The sequence below is a fragment of the Montipora capricornis genome, chromosome 3, assembly GCF_036669925.1.
Source record: "Montipora capricornis isolate CH-2021 chromosome 3, ASM3666992v2, whole genome shotgun sequence".
NCBI classification, from domain to species: domain Eukaryota; kingdom Metazoa; phylum Cnidaria; class Anthozoa; order Scleractinia; family Acroporidae; genus Montipora; species Montipora capricornis.
This window is the reverse complement of record NC_090885.1, coordinates 63825331-63835330: the sequence shown is the minus strand read 5'-3', so window position 1 is coordinate 63835330 and position 10000 is coordinate 63825331. Positions and strand designations below refer to the sequence as shown.

At 38.1% G+C, this 10000-nt stretch overlaps 1 protein-coding gene and 1 long non-coding RNA gene across 3 annotated transcripts in view; one reads left to right on the top strand and one right to left on the bottom strand.

Annotated features, from left to right (window-relative positions):
* Nucleotides 1-5312, bottom strand: part of LOC138043696 (zinc finger protein 709-like) — a 15430-nt gene extending 10118 nt beyond the window's left edge. The window contains exon 1 of one of the 2 annotated variants that reach the window (XM_068890096.1): nucleotides 5194-5312. The gene's annotated coding sequence lies outside the window, so the exon portion shown is untranslated. Of the gene's footprint in view, nucleotides 1-1932; nucleotides 2066-5193 lie in introns of those variants that run through there. The other variant, XM_068890097.1, reaches the window with a different exon arrangement.
* Nucleotides 5313-6695: 1383 nt separating this feature from the next.
* Nucleotides 6696-8089, top strand: LOC138043710 (uncharacterized). Its single transcript, XR_011131316.1, has 2 exons — nucleotides 6696-6842; nucleotides 7558-8089. It is a non-coding gene; the product is annotated as an uncharacterized lncRNA (long non-coding RNA).
* The last annotated feature ends 1911 nt before the right edge of the window (nucleotides 8090-10000 follow it).

Below are 10000 nucleotides of genomic sequence, written 5' to 3'. Positions count from 1 at the left end.
GACATCCAAATGGAGATCGTACATTTTCCCATGAATATCTCAAAAAGCAGTTGGGAGTGTTTGAATAGAAAGGGGCGTGAAGTTCTGATCCTTGGAGACATAAACGAGAATTTTCTCAGGTACAATGATGATAAGCAAACGTGAATATTTGGATATGTTATTAAGTTTACGTTTTATGCCCGTTATTATTAAAGCTACTGGAATAACAGATCATACCTCCTCTCTTATCGATCATATATACATACGAATACGCCCGAAAAACTTATTAAATCTGGTATAGAGTGTTTTCGCTCATGTGACCAGCAGCAATATTTGCATACTAAAACAAAAGGAAGAATTTGGATAAAAATGGAGTTCAATTCCGAAAAGAATATTTCACTAAGTCCAACATGGCCGCCGTGACGTCATGTGGAAACACTCAATATGAATTACTGATATTTCCGATCCCCCTCCAGGATTTTGTGCAACAGCCAGCACCCCCCCTACTTCTAAAGAGCCAACGTATTTTCGCGATGTTTCACAATTTAACAAAGATGAATTTCTGCAAGACCTGTCACATATCAACTTCAACAACCTTGTTACGAATGATGTAAATGTTAACGTGAGGAAAATTTTACACGATTTAAGTTTGAGTGCGGACACTCGTGCTCCTGTGAGAAAAGCTTCAAAATAAAAGAGAAGGCAGCTTGGTAAACCGTGGATTTCAAAGACTATCCTAACGTCAATTAAACGTAAGCAGAAGCTATTGGAAAACGCATTACTTTAGAGGTAGTATACGGAATAGAGGTTCTCCGTACGGGGGAGATGTGGAGCCTTGAAGCTCCCTAACCCTAAACCCTAGCAACGAACCCTAAACCCTAATCTTACGTCAGACCAACTTTCCGTTTTCCCAACCGAAATTTGCACTTCTTATGAAGCTAGCGTTACGTGTTCAAAACTTGCCCCTAATTTATGCACACCCCTTCGCCTTCTCATCACGTGTACGTACGTGACTGGCATCTCATTAGCCTAACCCTAATTTATGTGATGCACGTGATGTTATACGTGTCTCATAAGGTTACGCTGTGTTGCGACAGCGTCATGCCCAACTTGCCCTTAATTTATACACACCCTTATCACTGACTACTCAACGGCAGTACTATCATCTTATATATATACCAGAGTAACTGCGCAAATCCCCCCTATCCTAGAGCAATGCCAAGCACGCACGGTCGCATTATCACGTCTGAATCCCGATTCTTGACAGTTAATAATATCCAGTTGTATTTAACGATGGCCATCTATCGACACTGCTGAGACTGAGTTGCTAAATTTAAACTTTGTCGATTTGATTTCTTTATATTTTTGAGTGGCAATCCCTGGTTTCCTTAGTCTCGATAAAATCTCGTGAAAAATGATACCCTATTCTAAACCCAAACCGTCTGATTTATACACCCTATCCTGGAGTAAACTGCGTGAAAACCATACCCTTTACAGCGGCACATACCAATATAGCCCAGGGGTCTATTCACTATTAGTAATACACGCTATTATTAAGGGTGGTGTACTGAGCATACGGGTTAATACTGTAAAACCAATGACTAAAAGAAGAAAGTACACAAAAGGTTCCTAAAACTGGATGTACATGGAAATTTCCACACATCTACTGGTGTTATACCTGTAGTAAGATTATAAGTAGGTTTGACCCAGCCTTGTACATAGAAATTTCCATGGATTTACAAGTGGTATGGTAAAATTACAAGAATATAAATAGTTTTGGTCCAGCCTTGTACATAGAAGTTTTCATGGATTACCGGTAACCATTGACTTGGTAAAATTACAGGGATCTAAATGGTTTTGGTCCAGCCTTATACATGGAAAATTCCATGGATTTACAATAATTGGTACGGTAAAATACAAGAATATAAATGGTCTTGGTCCAGCTTTATATACATGGAAATTTCCATGGATTTACATCTACATCTACATTTTCCAGCACTCGGCAAAATCCCTTTTTGACTTATGGCTGTTTCTGCTTAGGTGGCCTCACACGCCATAAGCCTTTTTAGGGACATCACTACCAACCCGGCAACTTCTGCTGGAGAGAAAAGGACAGCCTCAAAAGTACTCTGGAATAGAGTGTGGGTTCTTTAATGTCCCACTGGGAACTTATCAACATGGAAGAAATTGGTGACACGGGGCCTACGGTTTATAATCCTTAGCCAAGAAGACTAAGGCAGCACTTTCTCCTCAGTTATATTAAGACCCTGAGTGTTGATCCGGCCAGGGTTCAAACCCGCGACCTCCCACATGACAGCCCAATGCTCATCCAACTAAGCTACCAGTACGTGGTTTATAATAATTATGAAATTAATGGTTTTGATCCATGGATTTACAATTGGCATGGTAAAATTACAAGAGCATACACTGTCAATAGCTTTGATCCAGCCACTTACATGTTCATGGAAATTTCCATGGATTATTGGCATGGTAAAATTACAGGACTAACTAATAAATAGCTTTGGTCCAGCCTTCTACATGGAAATTCCATGGATTTGCCTGTGACTGGGTAACATTCCAGAGATAATAAGTAGTTTTGATCCCGTCTTGTACAAAGAAATTTTCATGGATTTAAAAGTGGCAAGGAAAATTTACAAGATTATAAATAGTTTTGATATAGTTGTTTACATGTACATGGAAATTTCCATGGATTTACCAGTGACATGGCAAGATTATAAGATTATGAGTAGTTTTGATCCAGCCTTGTACATGGAAATTTCCATGGATTACAAGTGGCATGGAGAAATTACAAAACTAGTTGTTGCATTTGCAAGTGAAGTGCTGCGAGTGAGATGTGGAAGTTAGTACTGAGTAATATTTGCACAACTTTTAAAGCTGGCAGTTGTATTTAATACATTGAAACAATTGAATGATTTACATGTGAGACAACAATTTTTTTATTGACTCAACTGCATAAAAGATGTCTTTCAACTAAATTATGAACCCTTTGGTTAAAAATGTTCCACATATTCACTTAAAAAAATTATTTCCGGCTAAGTGTTGCATCTTTAGGTCAAAGTAAAATGCTCAAAATAAAGGTTTCACGTTATTTTAGTACAAATGTTTTGTACATGTAATTTAATATTCCCTGTCAAAATTTGCATAACAAGGAGAAAAGATCAACATCACATCAATCAGGAAACAAAAACCGCATTATTCTCTTGCAAAACACAGGGATTTTTATCCACTGCAAAGATCCATTCTCCACTGTTTAGCAATCACCCTTTTAAATTTTAGAGAAATCGCCCTTACACAAATATCTTAAGATTGCTTTTTACAGATGTGATTCATGAAAGGAACGCAGGCAAAAGTGATCACAGATGCGTAACAAACTCAAGCATCGAAGAATGCCAGCTATCTCACTGATACATGGCACAACCTAACAGGCGCTCAAGAACAAAAAGATCCCGAGCCCAGGTCAAAGCTTTAAATTCAGAAGCTCACCTTTATAATTTTTCAGATGAATATTGTTTATGATTGCTATGTTTTGCCATAAAAACCATCCAGATGCCTTCACTAGGCTCTAAAAAAGCTCTCAATGTAATTTTTATGTGATTTCGACTACAATTCCTTTTTTTCTTCCTCTGCTGTTGATGCCACTTCAGGGCTCGAAATTGTGACCAATACAGTCGCATTTGTGACTAAAATATCTGGAGAAGTTGCAAATTTACGACTTGTTGTCACCTTCGCTCTTTCGAAACAAAAGGGTTAGCAGTTGCCACTTTGCTGCTACTTTGGCTAAAATAAATAAATAAATGACAAAATTATTTTGTTTCTCGCTGTGAATTTTCTCTGAACATAGCGTAATTTTACAGTAATTTAGCTGTGATGTTACGTGCACAGCTGGATCATTCGCCATTTTCAGCGGTTTCTTTACACACAAGTATTGCGGGTTCATACTTTTTTCTAAACCGCTGACAACACAATGCAGCGCAGCCATTTTGCGACTAAAATTTGCAAAATTGCGACTAAATTTTCGTCTCTTATCGCAAAATGCGACTGGATTTTTTTGTTAATTTCAAGCCCTGCACTGTTGTCTCACAGGAGGATCACAGAATGATGTCAAAATCATTGAGTCAGACAAACACACAATTGAGAAACTAAGATTTTCCCTGGCATATAGCACACAGGGAAACAGTCAAGATTAATGTGCTGTTTGCCTGATGGCTCACAGCAAATAGTTTTGATCTAGTTGTTTACATGGAAATTTCCATGGATTTACCAGTGGCATGACAACATTATAAGATTATAAGTAGTTTTGATCCAGACTTGAACATGGGAATTTCCATGGATTTGCCACCGACTTGCAAAATTACAAGATTGTAAATAGTTTTGGTCCAGCCTTGGACATTGAAATAACCGTGGATTTACCAGTAACTTGGTAAAAATTATAAGATTATAAGTAGTTTTGATTCAGGAATGTGTAAATAATATGCAAAACTAATATTTGCCAGCAAATTTAGTAGCAAAGAAACGTTTGTTAGATTGCTTTTTCTGTACTTCAGAAAATCTCCTGTCAAAAAATTACGTGTTAAGCCATTTATTAATGAGTACCTGGCTTTGGCTGTACTGTCTGGTGCGTAACTTTATTTGCTGGGCAGGATATCGAAACTACCGCTGTACACATGTCCGGCAGCCCGATAATTTCTGAATTTCGTGCTCCTGTTCGCGAAATTAATATTCAATTTATGTACTGCAATCTTAGTTTAGACGGCTCACATGTTGCCGATTACAGCCGTCAATATGTTTAATCCATTTCTGTGACAGCTCGCTACTCTATGCAAATCTCGCCATCTTCACTCTCTCCAATAATTTAAAATACTCGACCACGACTCAAGCTATTGGCTTTAACTTTTCAATGTGTTTAACTGATATAAGTACTTGTCGCAAAAAATGGAATGCTAACCGTTTTAAAATGAGTGCTTGGACTGAAATGATGTTTTTTTTATGCCGGACATTCAGTGATTTGATTAGACAAATTCTAACTTAATGCCGGACATTCAGTGATTTGATTAGAAAAATTCTAACTTATAATTAAGAAAGGGCGGCCATCATTGATCACTACCGAGGAGGCATGCACACAAAGTATTAACGATGCAACACCTTCTAAGAGACTGAACTCTTACTTGAATTGCAATAAACAAACATTCTAACCTTCTGCTCCCTCAAAACAGCTCGAATCTTCTCAAACTCGAAGCCACTTCTCTAAAATCTCTTTGAAGTCCTCTTGAATCATCACAGAGGGCCCATTCTGGCCAGCGGTCTTGAGAGAACGGAGAGGTTGTTCATGTTTGCAAATTTTAAACAATTTTACAATGACTGCAAAAATTGGCTAATTGTTATTGTCACTAAGCGGATTTAGCCAAGCCTAAAAGCGGAGCTCCCTGGTCATTTATTCTTACTGCCTGTACGGTTTGAGAAAAGGTTTCCGGTTTCTGCTTTAATAATTAAATCATTTTCTTTGCTTTCTTCTATAGAAAAATTCATTGCCTAACTAATGACTTCCACGGTAAATTTTACGCTAAAAACCAATGTCGCATGAATCACGAAGCGATGAGTGCGACATCGGTTTTTCCAGTTAAATTTACCCTGCAATTCAACAGTTTGGCAATACTTTTTTCTTGAACCGAATGAGTTTTAAAAGAAAAGAAGCATTAAGCATAACCTCAGCGAGCGAACTGAAAAGTAAAAAAAGCCATTTTAGAGTCAACTGTCAATAGCCAGCGAATAGGAATCATGCTAAAATTAGAAGCCATAAAATCAAGGTCAAAGAAGAGTTTTACTGATGTACTTTATTCCATTTTATCACTGAAAACAAGATCATTCACATTTTGATGTATTTCATTGAAACACGCCAGGTTGGGTTGGTATAAGAATCGGCAAACTACGGCAATGCAATCAAGAAAGGACGAACTTCAAACACGATCTGCGCCAACACTTAAATAACATTTGGGTGCTTTAAACAAACTTCTGAAAACACAAGCTACTGAGATTTCCCCCTGATTTTACGAGAACTCATTGCGAATACGTGTTTATAACATAAGGGCAAAATTTTCTTGTCACTGTCGAGGCACAACGAAAACCAGTTGGGCAAACGGATTAAAAAAGCACTTGTTCGCTCGCATTTTAGAGGAAACCAAACAAACAACCAAATAAACTTTTTCTTTATGTCCAAAAGAGTACAGATAATTGTTATTTAATTCCAGTTGACGATAAAAATTCGATTTTCATTCCTGAAAAAAGGAAGAACCGATTAAACCACCTTTTAAAAATACGCATCCACTTTAAATAACGCATCCGTCAAAATAACAAACGGTTTAGTGCCCAAAGAAAGAATTTGTTTGCTAAGTATGGGCTACTACTGGTATTCTGTTTTGTCGTTGTCGTTCTCTTTCGCTCAGTCCTTTCGTTTCTGTTCTAGACATAGGTCCTCCAGGCATCATGTAACCTTATCGCAGCTTCTAAAGATATGCCAAAAATTGTAATACAGAGAAAAAAGAGGCTCTAAGCAAATTAAAAATAAACACTCAGCTTTAAGTTTACATCCCGCCGATGCTTGAGTTGAATAACTGCGTAGCCACCAGTGTGGACCACAGAGACACCGCGGCAAAATGAGTGCGCATGCTCCGCTTCGAACACATTTGATTCTTCGAGCTTTTGAGCTCTTTGTTTTTGAGTTTATTCGGCGGTGAAGGAAAAGTTCTATTGGACCTTTTGATGATCAAGATCTCCCGCTCAACATGGACTCGACAGAAAAATTAAACAGTAGTTCCGAGTTGTTTCCAACGAGAAAGTCAAAAGAGGTAAGCTTATTTTAGGCATGAAATATTTATTTGTTTATGTCGTTTCCATGGAAGTTATCTTTGCCAAACCATGTTTGCTCGTGTTTCGGTCACACCGTTGAAGACCTAAAAGTTGTAAATTTTAAACTGATAACATTTTTCGTTTACTGTTTTTCGCCTAAGAGCAATTCCTCTAAAAACGCGGAGGGTTTTGACAAAACAGAAGTTTTAACCTCTGACATGTGATACGAGAGCCATGGATTTTTCTGTGACCTGGTTCTCCACAGCAAGAGCAATGGTTTGTATGGTAGATGGTGATGCTCTTTCTTTTCCAGCTCTGTGTTGCTTTGCAGGACACACCAGGTTGTGGTATGATTAAATTTAATTGATCTCTAGATTTCTGTTGATTTCATTGTCCCAGTCATCTGACCTGAAGAAATCTTGTGGAAAGTGTTGATATCTGGCTGGCTGTCATTTTGACTGTCATTACTTTCAAGATGTGAGCAACTGTTTTTATCTGCATTGTTAGACAAAACCTCTTATTAAGGGAGTCAGTTAAGTTGTTTAGTTTTTTTTATAAAGGGACCTTTACAAATAGGGCACAGATTTCCATGTTTTTTTCAAGTATCCTAAGTGACATCTGTGCATGAAAATGACCAAGTGATAATAATATTATTGTTTTACTTTGATCAGTTTCCTGTTGGTTCCTTAAACATGTCTTTTATTCTTATTCCAGTGCTTCAGTCTAAAACTCTTCCTGGTGTGTGTGTGCTGATCTGGTCAAACCATGCATGGCAAGCAACATTCTAAGTTGTTTTCAGAGATTGTGATGAGGATTTCAGCATTGAATATTTTATTGGTTTTGTGATGAAAAAAGCCAGGGTTGTTATTCATCTCTCATTTTTTCCTGCATGAGGTCCTGCATGATGACAACAGTATTACTGCAAATTAAACATCACAGATGTGAGCATGTCAGTGATTAATACAAGATGGTTTCCAAACAGCTCTTCAAAATTGTATAGAAAAGGGACGATAATTATTTACTTGCCACACCTTCTAAGTCAATGTTTGAACAAGCAAATATAATTTGGTTTTTTAATTCAAGTAAACTGTCTTACTTTCATTAATACAGCTGTATGTTATTCTAGTCTTTCTCTTGCTGAGCATGGGTTTGGATATTAACTTCTGAGAATGCTCCTACTTGTAATAGTCTTAATAATGAATATATGGTACTTACAACAATAAAATTAGAGATATTTGAGTTACTGTATATTGTGTTTTGTGGTAACACATACCATAGTAGTTGTTGTGATTGTTGTTGTTGAAAAGGAATCAGATAGAGTCATTGTGGGTCCAGATAGAGCCATTGTGGGTCTATCATTGGGTAGTGAAACTGGATCAGTTGTGCATAATAAAATGTTAGAGTATGAAGCAGAATGCCTCTAGTCTTGCTGGATGTATGATTACATTCCTCTCTCAGTATCTTTACACACAGTGCAAAATTTAGGCTGGATTTTTGCTGGTGCAATGCATGCAAAAGTGAAATCAGTATTTTCCAAACACATGCAGGTGAATGGTTTCTTATTTCATTATCATGATTGTCATGTCTCCCCACCCTCATTCCAGCAAGGCTCTACAAGGTGATCGACAAAGCTGGAGAAAAAAATTACAGTTACCAGCCAGCTGCAGGAAAAATACTGGAAAAATATTTTCAACGATGGACCACTACCAAACTCCAAGTAAAAGGGAAACATCAAGTAGCATTAGAGTCAAATTTATACTTAGTTTCAAAACTTTTTTGCGATCCTCTCTTAAAATTAAGACTTTTTTTCTTTATTTTATTGCCTCGCTCTTGTAAAAGTAACTAGTGTTGTAAAATATGAGAATGGAGGGCAGGTAAGTGACTTATCCAAGTTGCCGAATGAGTGGGATGCGGGCATGAAAAGAACTTAAGCTTATTTCTCACACTTTCAAATGATTCCAATGAAACAAACAGACGATTTCCTCATTCAACAGGAGCAACATAAGCCATCTTCGCAGAAGGAATTATCATTCTGCCCTTGCAAAGATGTTTACCCGTCGTTTTCCTTCTCAGTGCACAGTTTTCCCCCCCAGAGGTTTACCAACGCAGAGACCATCGCGACTAATAACATTACGAACTTCGTCCTTTTGCTCTAGCGCTCGAATGCAAGGTAAAATTCTCCTGGTTTGAACTATAGTTTTTTGGTTTGAAAAGACACACGGAAGATTAGTCTTTCAGGAAGCTCTCTTCAAAATTTAAACCTTATCAAAGTAGTGTTGTCCTTATCATCGCCAAATGAAAACAAACAGAGAGAATTTAAATTGCCGCCATTTTGCCGCGCTGTTGTTTCCATTGCAATTTAATTGGTACCAGTCCCTCGCGCGTGGAAACGATTCGCGCGTGGCTCAAGCCTGCGCACTCATTTTGCCGCGGTGTCGACCACAGATATCATGATATGTGAAAACCAGCGAAAGATGCAGAAAGAAAACGGTTGTTTACCATTTACCGAAAAAATCCGGAAATTTCGGTTGGAACATAAATGGTAAGCCTATTTTGGTCTTCCCAGACGGAAAATTCCTGAAGAAAACGGGATTTCTTGAAAGGTAGTCCAAAATTCCCAAACGGAATTTCCAAATGGAAAATGCGTTTACCATTTGCATTCCTCCATGATTTTGCCTCCCTCCAGACTCTGTCGGTAACCTTGAACGGATTTTGTAAATGGTACACGCCGATCCCAACTAAATTTCCCATTCGGGAGTTTTTGCTTACCATTTTAACAAACCTAGTACCAACCGGTCTCTGCTTGTAAATGGTAAACAACCAACATATTCCAAACCATTTTCCACCTGAACACGAAAAGTGTTTGACTGTGTAAGAGCTTTCGTTGATATAGGAGAGGCTATGATATATAGTATGGCCGTGTAGCCGCGTCGAGCCACAGAAAGCGCGCGAAAAATGAAGCCTCGCTTATGTTCAGGTGAGTTCACCTAGGTTGAGCCTGCAATCCCATCGAAAACCAATACCTGGTGAGCGGTCAACTTAAAAAAAAACAGCTGATCTAGGTGAGCTTAAGCTTGCGCCCGCGATAGGGTCATGTGATACTGGTCAGCGGATACCTTGTTCTGACAGGTGTCAATTAATCAAAAGATGGATGTCC